The sequence below is a fragment of the Acromyrmex echinatior genome, chromosome 11 (genome assembly GCF_024713525.1).
Source record: "Acromyrmex echinatior isolate Ae372 chromosome 11, ASM2471352v2, whole genome shotgun sequence".
NCBI classification, from domain to species: Eukaryota; Metazoa; Arthropoda; class Insecta; order Hymenoptera; family Formicidae; genus Acromyrmex; species Acromyrmex echinatior.
This window is the reverse complement of record NC_141862.1, coordinates 10,509,564-10,523,771: the sequence shown is the minus strand read 5'-3', so window position 1 is coordinate 10,523,771 and position 14,208 is coordinate 10,509,564.

Below are 14,208 nucleotides of genomic sequence, written 5' to 3'. Positions count from 1 at the left end.
ATGATGGTAATCGTAATTTCGTTGTCGAGGGACAGAGGGGAGGGAGCGGTAATAAAGTTACACGCAGTTTATTGGATATAATGCGCCAAGGAAGCGAGAGTGGCGGGGGATTTCATTAGCGCGCGAGAGAGGTGCGCGACCGTCGCGGTAATTTACGGCTCTCGCGTCTTTCTTTTCCTTTTTTTTTTCCTCTTTTCTTCTTTGCGCAAGCCCACGTTCGTGATCGCACAACGAGATATTAATAGAATATGCAAAAATGCACAAAATAGCGATTAAATTTGATTCGCTCTAATAATAGGTCTTATTAATCGCTTAAATTTGAGCGTACTTTAATTAAAGCTTTGTTCCTCTCTCTCTCTCTCTCTCTCTCTCTTTCTCTTCTTCCTTATTATTTTACAATTTTATTATTATTTATTTGCTTTTTGTTTTTTTTTGCGACTCAATTTTTATATTATTTGTCTTTTCTTGTATTTTCTCCGCGTCTCTATCTTCTTTGTATTATTCACCTTTTGTTTTATTTTTATTATTTTTCGTTCGTATTCCAATCGCATTTCTTGCCGAACGTTCTTAAAACTGGCTTGCCCTAGAATGTTAATAAATACCGTATCTATCTATCTACCTACTCTTTCTTTTTCTCTGTCAACTATAGCGGCGTCGACCACGTCGTGGCATTAATTTCGATATCGCGCGACGCGGAGTTCATCGGGAGCGCGATGATTTCGAGGCCGACGTCAATTTAACGGGCATTGCGTGACAAGCCCTTCCGCTTTTCACTTCCACCATAGTGTCCTGATCGATTCTCTAAATTCTCCACTTCGTTGGATTTGCCGAATGCGCGCAGAACCGCAAAACCAATCGTTTCAAACAAACCACCGCCGAAAGGTGCCCTCTCCCTTTCTCTCGGATTCACTCGCTACGTGCAGCCGCTACGTACCGCTACGATTTCACGGTTTTCAATTTTGTTCCCGAAAAAAACTTTTTAATTTGCAAACCGGTGCCTTACGGCGATTTTACGGGCGCGCCGTACTGCACTTGTACGCCGAGTTTCGATCGATTTTCGAGATGCACGAGTCACCCGCCGTTGTCAGCCACGCATTTCGCGCATCCGCATTTCCATTTTGCTCGTTTTCTTCCTTCGTACGGTCTGTCTGTCCGAAAGTTCGTTGATTTACACGCGGCCCTCGCGCGCATCGGAGTTGTGCATGTTAAATACGTACGCGTACATGTCATCGTCTACCTCCGCTTTCACGGGGATGAAATCGATACGAATCCTGACGCGCGTATTGGCGATTCAACGCGCCACCGCCGTCCACCGTCGACGCATGATGTCTTCTTTAATGCACGTTGATTCCTCTCTCTCTCTCTCTCTCTCTCTCTCTCTCTCTGCTTTTTTCCCACTAGTGGAAATATTTAGATTCAAGTTCGGGTAAGTTAAACACACAAAATCGAACCTAACGGTGATCCCTCGAGCCAAATCGGCCTGTAACGAAGTTAATTCAAAGAAGTTAATACAAAGTTAATTGGAATACAAATGCACGAATTAAATTCAATCAGAAACTTCAAAATTTTAAAAATAATGTAATATTCAGACCGAAGCGAAAACGCGTCTGCCTCAGCTGAGTCGCACAAGATGCAGAAATATTTAACGCGATCGATCTTGGATTAGTACTTAGGATACTTTACGAAAGCGCCGTTCATTAAATCATGGTTAATCCTACACGAAAAAGTCGTAGTTTAAGTATCTGAAAATTTAGCTAGATACAGATCTGAAAATAACTTTTTCAACAATTGAAATAATTATGTATACTTAGGAAAAATTTAGTCAATTAAATTAATTTAATTCGTCCTTATTTCTTTGGAAAATATATGTATTTAATTCAAATATAATATATTATATTCTCCAACGAAAGAAATAAAAATACCTAAATTAATTTAGTCAAATAAACAATTTTTTTTTTAGTTTCGGGCACAAAATAATTGTTAGAATGTCAAATTGTTGTTGCGCTTGACATTCTTATGTGATTATTTCAATGATCCAGTAAAATTATTTTTAGATCTAGCTAAAGTTTAATTTAGTAAAATCGTGTAGATAATTGGAAAAATTAAAAACCTATCGTATAACTCTCTATTTGTAACTATTATTATTTTGTAAAGAGTTTGTAAAAATTTAGACGCGTTTAAAGCAGGATTCGCTATCAGTGCCCCGCCCGTGAAATGGATCGAGTACCTCGGGCGCTTTTTACATTCGCGCGATACACGACGCCGTCCCGGCCGTCGTGTTGTCACATCACCACCGTCGTGCCGTCCTTATCGCCGTTTACGTCGGCGCACTTCGCTTACGCGCCGGCATTGGACGGAAATGAGAGTGCGACATACTCGTTATCCTTTTGCAGCGCGAATATGACGCGCGATCTTTCGAGCGTTCATCGAGATGGTTTAAGTGTGCACTTAGGCGGATGGAAATTTTTACTTGCCGATGTTGCCAGACTTCTATAATTCCCGAGAATAGGAAAGAGAAAGAGAGGAAGGGAAGAGAGGAAGAAAAGGAAAATTCGCGAAAAACGTCTCTTTTTCGCGACGTTTTGATATTTCAGCACCCTAAGTAGCAAACTGACGTCATTTATCGTTTATTTTGACGTCGAGATGGTGACAAATAACGTCAGTTTGCCACTTGGGGTGCTGGCATATTATTTCGCACGAAAAAAGAAACGTTTTCACGTTTTCTTTTTCTTCTTTTTACGTTTTTAATGTCATTTTAATGTTAAAATAACGACAAAAATGCCAGTTTGCCGTTTGGGATGCTGGGATATTAAAAAACGCGCGGAGAAAAGAAACGTTTCCACAGGTTTTATTTTTTTTTTCTTACGTTTTTAACGTCATTTTCGGCATCAAAATGACGACAAACAACATCAGCTTGCTACCTGGGATGGCAGATGCCGTAATTGCGTTGGCGCGCAAAATCGATTTTTCGACAGGTCGTGTTACGGTAGGTTCGCGAGTCGTACTCTCGTCTAATCTCACGGTAACACCGAAGAGGAAAGTACGCGGGAACAAACACTCTCGTTATGGGTTCTTAGCGTGAAGGAGTCGCACTGTGGTGGACACGGAACGTTGCTCGCGCGTCATTTCTTTACATCACGGTCAGCGCACGTCGCGCCAGCCTGGGGCTCTCTTGCGAAATGGATAATAAAATTAAAATATTCATGCGACGTGCGCGTCACGTAGATGTTTCTAAACGCACCTGGGCTGGGATGGAAGAGTATCAATCGGAAGATAGTAACTATCTATTATTTACTCGCGTATCGTTGAAACTCCTTAGCCGCGAAGTACGATCAGGAATTATCAAATCCCTACAAACTCGTTATTTCCATCATCAATTGGACGTTTCATCCAATCGAATAAAAGAAAAAAAAAAAAAAATCTGTTATTTGCGAGAATACAATGGATGGAGGACGTCTCGTGCCACGTGTGTACATAAAGAAACGTACGCCGTGCAGCCATGGATTCGTCTTCCGTCATCTCCTTGGATTGCGTTCCGCGAATTACGACGCCGCGCTTCTCTCAGTTCTGTCGCGAGAGCGGATGAGTAACGGCTAATGATAATATAATAATTATTATCGCTTCTGTAACCGTGCAGCTAGCTGAGAGTCGGGAAGCTCATCCTCGACACCCAGAAAGTCACGAGCGGCCGGCGCGGCGCGCGGTCGGGTGTGGCCGCAATAATCATTTCACCTCGAGCGAGCAAATCATAGTGCATGCATCGACTTACTTGACGTTTAAAATGCAAAATGGATGACTTAAGTGGCACCCTTCCTGATGCTCTAATCAGTTATGAATTAATTAAAGCATTAACTCGGCATTTCTTTGTAGCATTCGAGGAATAAAATTTTATGATGTTAAAATCAGGTTCGCGCTAATTGCTATCTCAGCTGCTTGGAGATATGCTAATGAATCTGAGTGACTCGTCGTCATGGTTCATCGTCCTGCTGTTTACGAGCCAGGTGAATTTTAGACCTCGTACTTTTCGAGGTGGACGCTTCTTTCACTTCGAAGAGAGAGAGAGAGAAGCACTGAACAAAGCGATCGGATGGAAATGGTACCCCTAGCTAAATTGTGGACTTCTTGTTGCTTGACGCTCGCGATGCACGGATTCACCGCTACGAGAATTCTGATCGGTCTCCCCGCTGTAGATTACTGCGGATAACGCAAGTTGGAGAATCTCCCGAGAACTCGGTCCCGAGGGTCGCAAACTTCACTTTCGTGAATAGATTATAGCTTGTCAGACGAAGAGTTACGTAGAATAATGCGTACGAATAATACATACGTAAAAGAAACGAAAATGGATTTTTATCCTTGAAAAAAGGAATGTATTTTTCGTATGAAAAGAACGGCTTTGCTCAAGTACTTAAAAATTTAACTACAGCTACAAATCTAAAAATAATGTTGCTAGGCCGTGAAAATAATTATGTAGTTAAAACTGGTTGCTTGAAGATATACACACTTTTTGCAGCATTACTTTATTATGAGATTCCTATGTAATTATTCTGATGGTTGAACAAAATTATTTTCAGATCTTAGCTATAATATCAATTTTTACAAAATTATCATACCAATTTGGACCGATAAGAATAAATCTAATTAAACAAGATAAATCTTATATTCCGTCAAAACGGATCTCAATGCTTAAATATTTCAGTATGAATACATATCTGATTCTGCAAACCGCACGCTGAAATCTTTTTCAGTTTTGAAACTTGAAACGCAATCACGAACAGAACCATAGTAATATCACTTATTAAAATTTTATTATATCATTTTAATATTAAAATTTTAATATTACATATTACAATTTTTAGATATTTTATCAAAATCATTCTTTCTGTATGCTTATATATAATGTTCCTTATGTTAACATTAATTGAAAATATACAAAATATGAACTCTTTTCAGTATATTAAGATTGTAAAACGGTAAATCAATTAACTTGCGAGATTATTATTTAAATTAATGTCAAAATACGTGTATCGATTTCTTTGTATCGAATCGGCGCGATCGTGAACCGTCGAGCGATTGGTGAAAAAATAAGGCGCCACGGCCGGCTCGTCCTTGAAAAGTTGACGCGAGCACGCGGTTGCAAGGTGGGCAGAAGTTCACCGGGCATGGGTTGTATTTCTTTCGGTGCAGCGATGCAGGCGCGCGAAATCAACAGTAGATACGTGCACGTATAACGTGCACCCACACACGGACAGACGGCCGTTTCGCGAATGCTGATCCATGTTTGCGAGAAAAAGCGCATATTCATCCATACCGGCCGGTGACTTCACCTGTACCACATACGTTACTCGCGTATCGACGCCGATGCGTGTGTAGATTGAGCATGCAGGTAGAAAACGTAGATCACAGCCACATGAGAGGAAGAAGGACGAATAAATAGAAAGAGAAAAAGTGAGAGAGAAAAGAGGGGAATGAAAGAGAGACAGAGGGGGGGGGGGGCAGGAAGAGAGAAATAGAGACAGGTAGGTTGAATGAGGAAAGAGGAGAAACAGAGAAGGAGACTGCCTGGAAGGTTGGATCGTTCGCTGCCGGTAGCAACGACCCTGGATGCATCGACTCCTGGGGTTGTTCGGTGGTAAGGGTAGACGGAGAGAATCAGATGACAAGGGACGAAGGGAGACAGGCATAATCGGCGAGAGGGTGTGTTGAGAAGCAAAGCGCAAGAGAGAGAGAGAGAGAGGGGGGAGGGGAGGGGAGGGACGAAAAGGGAGCAAATGAGGGAGAGCGGGAACGATAAAGGTGCTGGAAACTGGGGGAGTTACCCTTCGTCTTCTATCCTTTTCGCTCTTGTAACCGCACTGCGTATCTCTCCTTCTCCGCCATCCCGGTCGTTTTCCTTTCTCTCTTTCTCCTTCTTCCTCCGCCCTTCCCTCCACGCATCCCTTTCAGCTAGACTCCCCTCTTCTACCTCGATCTCTCTCCATCTCGCTCACCCTGTCGGCTCTTCGGCTCTTCACGCTATTGATCCCGCAGCATCCACCGCGAAATAACGACGTAGGCCCCTGTTTCTCTTGTTTCCTTCTCTCTTTCTCTTTTTCTCTCTCTCTCTCTCTCTCTCTCTCTCTTCCTCTCTTCCTTTTTAGGTATCTTTCTTCATCAGTCTCATCGCCTTCCTTCTTTTTTCCATTCTCTTTCTCGCTATTTCTGTCTTCTTTTGCTGGTGAAACGTTCCAATATACCCCCGCAGGAATGAAGAAGAAGATGCAGCGTACCTGCGACCGAATCCTCGTCGCGATTTTCCCTCAAGAAGAGGAATTTGTCTGTGCGCATATTTTTCCGCATAGCGCTTGGGAAATGTTTGGATGAAGGGCGCTCTGATGTAGACCGATCATCTTCGGATTTGTCGTGGACGGGAAAATAAAATTTCGCGTGCGCGCGATTAATGCTTTGATAGAAAATTTTGTTGACCGTTTGATCTTCCTAATTCGATTAAAAGGTTTTAAGCCAACGGTTTTAAGAAATGGTGTATTTCCTTGAGAGAAAATTGAAAAATTCATCTATTTCAAGGAAGTTGACATTTTCCGCAAATTTTCTACGACAAAATTACACTCTATAATTCACGATGGAATTCGTAACGAGAGACGTGCTAGAAGTGAAATATAAATCTGATCATAAAAAATCCGACATATATACCAATTAAGTCGTTCAAATCTCCTCCCCCCTCCTCTTAACAAACCAGATTATTGAAATTGACAGTTATCAAAGAATAAATCTTATTATTGTAAATACCGATATCTCGGAATTATATTTTTAAGTCGAAAAATTATTTTAAAAATACATCCAATTTTTTACAAAATTTAACAATAAATCGTTTGTGTTTAATGGATATTTACATTTGGTATCAACTAGTTACAATGGCATGAAAAGACGATTTCGCGATCGCCTCATACAAATGCTTGGTTCCTATTTGACGAGATCCAGAATTCGCAGATATCACGATGGGTCCATGACATGAGGTCTTTTTTATGGAATTTATTATCTTCTCATCACACACTACACGTTGAGGAAGCCGACAATATTTCTCGCCGATCTTCCTCGTGTCGACGATAATCGGCGGTAATTCCTTTCCGGCGGTGCTGCGTTTACTTCTCTCTTTTCCACCACCTTCTCCAACCTTGGTTCCAGCCGATGGTTCCGCGAAGACGGATGGCAGAGCGTATTTCTCGTACGAGGCGGTTCCCGTCGGTGAAAGACGAATGCGAGAGGCGACGTTTCGTTTCCCGACGCGCGGAACGCCGTTCAAGAGAAAAGAAATTACTTTCCGGAACGAATGCCCGGCGTACGTACGCGTGCGAGGATTTTCGGAGGACCAGGTGGTGTGGTGATTCGGGGAGAGAAGAAGAGTGGGAATAGGAAGGGTAAGAAGAGATAGAGACTTGACCGGTCGAGTCGAATTATTCTCATGATGGGTACGACTATCCTCGATTCGCCGTTAACAAATTAGCATAACAGGGAATCGGCCCGACTCGACTCGATTCTCCGAGTCAACTCCTTCAGAAACCCCCCCCCCCTCCCCCTCCGCTAAGAGTGATTCGAGTGACCGCGGAGAATAGGCGGAAGTCGACTTCCGATGTTGAATGTCGCATAGTTTGCGATGAGGATTGGATTCTGCGAGATATTGACTTAGTATTAGCTCAGATCTCGAAGGGTGTATCGAATTGTCCAGTTAATTATCAGCTTGATCAAAGAGCTGTTTGCTGTATCTGTTAATAGACGATCTAAAATTTGTTTTAATTATCGTACTTAATTTGCGTCTTCCTTTCGACTGAATGTAAACGGAAGAAAGTTTGTATAAAGAAATGTTTCCATAATTTAAGGAAATTATAATTTAAATTACGAATTTTCTAAAAGTTTTTTAAGGAAGTTATTTAAGTATTACTACTATTTTTATATCATGTCACTTTCCTGATTCTTTACTTGTAACTTATTGCTCCCATTACATTCCTTTCATTACACTTCGCGATGGGATTTTCAAGGGATTCGTTCTTTAATGATTTATATAATGATTTAATAATTGTCTCAAGAACAATGCCCATCACAAGTTGCAATTCTCATTCAACGAATGTGAATCCGGTGGCATTTATTCGACGGGAAACGTCGGCTTGCAATGCATTATTCTTTTCTTTTCGCGCTCGTAAATACGTCGTGTAGACAGGCTTCGCTCCTTTTTAAATCGTAACACGACGTCACGCGGTTTTACTTTCGAGCGAGTTTTTTGACCGACAAAAACCAACCCCTTTTCGGGGTCGAGAAGGGATTTGTTCTCTTAGAGTAGCGGCCCGAGGGGTTGAATAACTTTGACTGCGGAGTTGCGGCGCGACAGCGCTACATGCACATCCGCGATGCTCAAATCCCCTGATCCGTAAATACAGATATTCTTTTATATTGTTGTTGTAACAAATAATTTTCCATAATAAATAGCGCTTAAATTAGTACAAAAACATATACAGAAAGAACGGTTTGCTGAAGTATCTAAAATTTGAGCTAGCTACACAATCTCAAGATAATTATGTTACTTGTATTACTATTAAAATATAAATTCTATAGAACATTCATATTGGAATGTGAACATTTTTTTGTAATATTCTTCATCATGCTCGAAATTTTTACAAAATTATTCGACATCTAACAAAATTATTTTTATATCTATCGCTTTCTCTGTAAAAGCTCATATAATTAGATTTAATACAAAATTTTTACTCGTAAAACAGTAAATATTAATATTGATTTAATTGATGACTTTAATAAGAAAGAGAGAGAGAGAGAGAGAGAGAGCAAGATATGTACATCTATTATATATATTTATTGATACTGTAATACACATAATAAATTTAATTTGGCAACAAAGTATTTTCTGTTGAAAGAATATTTAAGAGTATTGTGCTCATTCACGAGTATTGTATCGTGATATGATTGCGTTACAGTGGTAAATTGTCACCTACGGGTGATCGAGCGTGAATGTACTCTTATTATACTTGGCGCGAATTGCAAATGTCCTCCAATCTCATGAGTGGCAGTACGCCGGTAGAGATTCTCTTGTCGGAATCCCGGTTGCTCACACAAGACATTTCGCGATGCGTAAACGGTGGTCCAGGTGATTTGTGAGAGGTGGATAATGGGTATCCCGGGCTCTGATGGTGCTGCTGCTGCTGCTGCTGTTGCTGCTGCACCCTCATCGGCAATGCCGGGGTAGTGGTCGCGGCGGCAGCGGCGACGGAAAGATAGAGAGAACGACAAAGCGGAGAGACGAGGATGACGAGAGAGAGAGAGGGCGGTGAACGCTCGCCGGCGGGGATGGCGGACGTCGAGGGTAGATCATCGCAGGGCTGGTTACAGGGACCGGCGGCGGCGGCGGTGTCGGCGGCGGACTTCTACGGTATAACCAGGGGTGTACCCACCACGGTGCACCGAGGGGTGGTTTCCTCTCTGCTCGCTCGGGTCAGTGCCCTCCCGTAACATTGAACCGCCCCGCGGTGCAGTCAGGGCCGAGCGAAGGGCGCGTGCGTCGCCATACAACCCCCTCTGACATCCCGGCGCTCACCAACGTCCCGGCCAGCCGACAACCCTCCTCTCAGTCTCCTTCTCTCTCTTTCTCTTTCTCTTTCTTTCTCCCTTACACCCACCCTTGTCGCGATGCGGTATGGTGTACGCCCCTGTCGGCGTCTCGATGCTTTAATTTTTTCCACCCCTTCTTGCGTTCATCCGCCGCCGGTTTCCGCTTTAGACCTCGTCTGCCGCCAAAACATTGTCTACACCCCTTCCTTCCTTTCGATCGGTAAGCACGATTATCCTTAAAATTGAGTCGCGGGACACTACGGCGTGTCCGCTATTCCGGAGTCGCTCCATCCAACTCAACGAGACGCGAGAGATGCTATGCCCGGACGTTGCACCTTGTTCCATGAAGGATAATGCATCCACTTGCGTGGGAGGGGAGGATGGAGGGGGTCAACGAGAGATTACTCTCTCCCTTCTATTCTATCTCTGTTTCTAACAACCGTAGGGATAAAAATAAAATCCTTATAATGATTTTTGGATTAATAAAAATAATTGATAAATATTAGATACTCTTAATTTCAATTGTAATGATTTTTTTCCCCGACAAATCAGGTGAAGTTTACAGATTCAGAATATGGCAAAATGTAGGTCTCCTAGGCTTTAGGTCTGCGAGTAAAGTCTATATATAATCTTTTATAGCTCTACGGAAGTCTCCAGTCGAGCTAGCTGAAATTAAAGTTATGGCTGTAACGTTAGGTATTCTACTAATTAAATGATGGTCTGAGCTTTTTTTGATGAACGCGATGTGGGTGGCGAGTTTGAAACTTTGGTAAAAGCTTCGGTCGACGTTCCTGTGGGAAATCCGTTCTCGTCGCCATTCGATGAGTCGAATTCGAGATTTTGAGACTTTTGAAGTGCAACGAACTCAGGCTCGATCACTTCGGGTGCCGGACGCGAAGTAGAAAAAGAGATGACATTTTTCAACGAGCTCTGTCGATGCAAACTGAATTGCAAGTAGACACGCCAGCACAGAACATCCATTAATTTCGATCGCAGCGTGATTTAATCGAATTTAAATAGGTAACGACGTATAGACTGATGTCTCTCGAATTAGGAGATATTTTATACTTGTCATGAAAGAATAAAAATTCAGACCATGTGAATTATAGGACAAATCAAACTGTATTGTCCGTCTAACTGTCGTTTGTTTCTTTATTTTTTTTTTCTTCACAGAGACGATCGATGTAGTATCGACCTTAAAAGCGGCACGGCAAATTGCACGCTAATTGATTAATGTACACATGACCGGCGGTGGCGTGGCGGAGACCGCAAAAATTAAATGAGATTGTTGTCGCGGGGAAAGTTTAATTGGAAACTGTGCCATCCCCGCACGCGAGTCATTTCACAGCGGTTGTCGGTGCATCGAAATCATCTCGAATAAACAGAGCGTCTGTCGGCTGCGCGGTACACTTGGGACCGTGGTTTGGCTCGAAAAGTTTGAAACTTCATTAGAATCAGGCGTTGTTCTCACAACGCCGTGGATCCACCATCGTGCGAGAGCAATGAGTGGGAGGAAGCAAAGAGAGAAAGAGTGAGAGAGTGAAAAAAAGAGAGAGAGAGAGAGAAAGAGAGAGGAGGAGGAGGAGGAGGAAGAGGGCGAGAGAGACTTGTGCAACCCCGACGACGACGGTGCGCTGAACTCTCCCTCGATTGTACCGTTGACGTATCTTGAAGTGGAAAAAGGGGACGCACCGCACGGGGAATACACGAGGGGCGTGAAATGGCCTCATTTCGCAGCCCGGAGAGCCACCGATGTAGCATATATTGCTTCTTCTCGCTCGCGAGTGTTAGATACGCGCGCCCCAAGCGAAGTGTATTTACAGTCGACAACTTTTGCCAGTGACGCTCTCCGACAACGAGGAGAGCCTCCCGAGCAGCATGATACAGTCAGCGATCAATTAACCATCCTGTATTTCGTTCAGATACATCCCGCAATACTTGTATTCTGTCCTTTAAGGGAGTTATTTTTATTACGCGTAAATATTTACGCCGAAAAAAAAAAAAATGTCACGAAATAGATATATTTTAAATCCTACATATTATCTGCATTAATCCCGAAATTTTTCGGAAATATTACATCGAGCAACATTTTTGCGACGAGATGAGAGATAATAGCGTATAATTGATTTAATTAAATCCATCCGTTTTAATCTTATAAAATATAGATGTATTAAAGCATATTTTCTTTACGTATATAAATAATTAAAGCTTATACTTATAATCGATTCAAACAATCTAGGTTTGGACAATAATCATTTAATTTTATATCTGCGACCTCAAAAGAACTTTACTGCAAAATCGACGATCATAATGAGATTATCTATTTTATGGAATTTTATTCGAATCGATATGTGAAATGAGGTGAGTGTTTCAGAAAAATGACTCTCGCGACGGACGCTCTAGAGGTGTGTAGGGCACTACTGCAGAGAAAGCTTAGGACTGGAATAGTACTCCATAAAGCATTCATGCGCGTACGAGTCCTAGAATAGACAGCATGCCATCAACGGACATTCGAATTCTTCGTTATAACGATTTATGTACAGCAGTGCCGTTGGCAGAGCTCGTAGTCTCATCTTTCTCAGTCGTCGCGAATTTACTTTTTGGCCATAAGTAATTGCGTCTCCCTTTCTCGTTAACACACGTCGGGTCATCGGTATCCTATTTGACGAGAGATCGGAAAATGTCTCTTCGCGTCGCGTAGAACGCTGGACAGGACGCGTGCGGGAACGAAATCGCATTCTCTCCAATCTCCTCGATCCCGAATATCCCATAAACAAATCGGATTTCGGCTTTCGAGCTTTTCCGATGATGGTCGGGATATGAATAAAAAAGGGAGCACTCGCGCTTTTACTTTGAACATCGGTAAATACGCGACGCGTATACGTTCTCCATACATAACACAAATCTTTTTGCATCGTCCGTCTAGCTAGCGCTCGCAAGCGCGATAACGCGTACAAGAAACCGGCTACCCGGCGACTTTCCTCGGCTTGACCGATACGTGCCACACAGATCATAGTTTTTCCTCATCTCCCCGGCCGGAACTTTGCCGCGACGTATATATTACGTACTTCGCGCGAGTACGAAATGCATATCCGCTCTCTGTTCCCTGTCGCTCCCTCGTCGTCCATTTTCGAATTTCGCTCCCGCGCGCCGGGACTCGCCCCGTATTTTTCCTAAGATCACGACGGCGCGGTTTCGCGGAAAATTCGCGAGTACGACGAGAGGGTAGCCGGCAGCCGCGTTCTCTCGCGTGCATAGGGAGTGTCGACGGTGGTGATGGTGGTGGTGATGGTGGTGGAGGTGGTGGCGGCGGCGGCGGTGGTGGCGGCGGCGGCGGCGGCGGCAGCCCGCGCAAACGGGGGTGGATGGGACGTCGAGAGGGTTTGCTAACACACCGTGCAACGAATGGAGATCGATTCTGAGTCTGGGTCAGGCGAGGGCGTTCACCCCCCGGTGCAGCCCGGGAGACACGGAATCCAGGATCGTAGCTATCACGCCAGGCGGGGTACTGGCCGGGAGTCAGGGACCTGGGGGCTGCGAGGGAGGAGGGTGCACCGGCTCGGGACACTCCCTTCTGTTGGGTGCAATGTACGCTCGCTCTCCTCTATGTCCAAAATCGCGGCTCCGGACTGCCGCAGCTCTCGCTGCCCCGCGACGAGTCTCGGTGAGACCGGTCGCGATGACGCTCTCGCCGTAATCCCCGTCGACTCTTCCAAGTGATTTAACGTGGGTACCTCCTCCAAAAGAGAATTCGGGCCCGATCGAGACTTCCGCACTCGGATGATCGTATATCTTTCGTTTATCTGAGACCACCTTGCGTTGAAATTACGTTTCCTCGGTTAGTGGCGAAGTAAAAGTTTAAATTTCGTTGTCGATTTAATAGATACGATCTAGAGACGGATTAACGGATTGCAATAGATTTTATAACAACATACTATATAATGATATATGATATGCTTCTTTATGAAACATGATACATGATAATAGATACGATCTCCATAATTATCGAGCTGATCAAATTGCAGGATGTAATAACATTATCAGTGATATTATGTGATTTGTGTCTTGTTTAGTAAATCTATAATTTCTTGCTTGTTAACATAAAGACATCCTATGGTCTGGGAAATTAATTTTTTTGCTACTATAACTATTCGGAATAACTGTAATGACATTTCGCGATGTCGTTTAACTTATCTGACTCGATATTTCTTCTTCGATCACAACGCAGTTGAGTTACCCGAGTAATCTGTCAATTTTTGTTTATCTGAAGAATCACTGCGGTGCGTAAGCGTATCCTTCGTATCTTCCGCTTTAACCTGGCTACCAGGAGCGAGTCCCAGGACGAGGTGAACGATCGACAGGGTGGTGGTACGTGACCTTTTGCGCGAAGGATAACGGCAGGGGCGGGGTGGGGGACGTGGCGGTTTGCACTATGGTAACACGGGGGTGAATGCACGTACTCCAGGGGGCTTATCCTGCAACTTTTCGACGCATGCGTTTCGTATTCCGGAAATTTTCGCAATGCGTGACGTCACTGGTGTCGCGTCGGATTGCGTGCTCTCTCTCTCTCTCTCTCTCTCTCTCTCTCTCTCTCTCTTT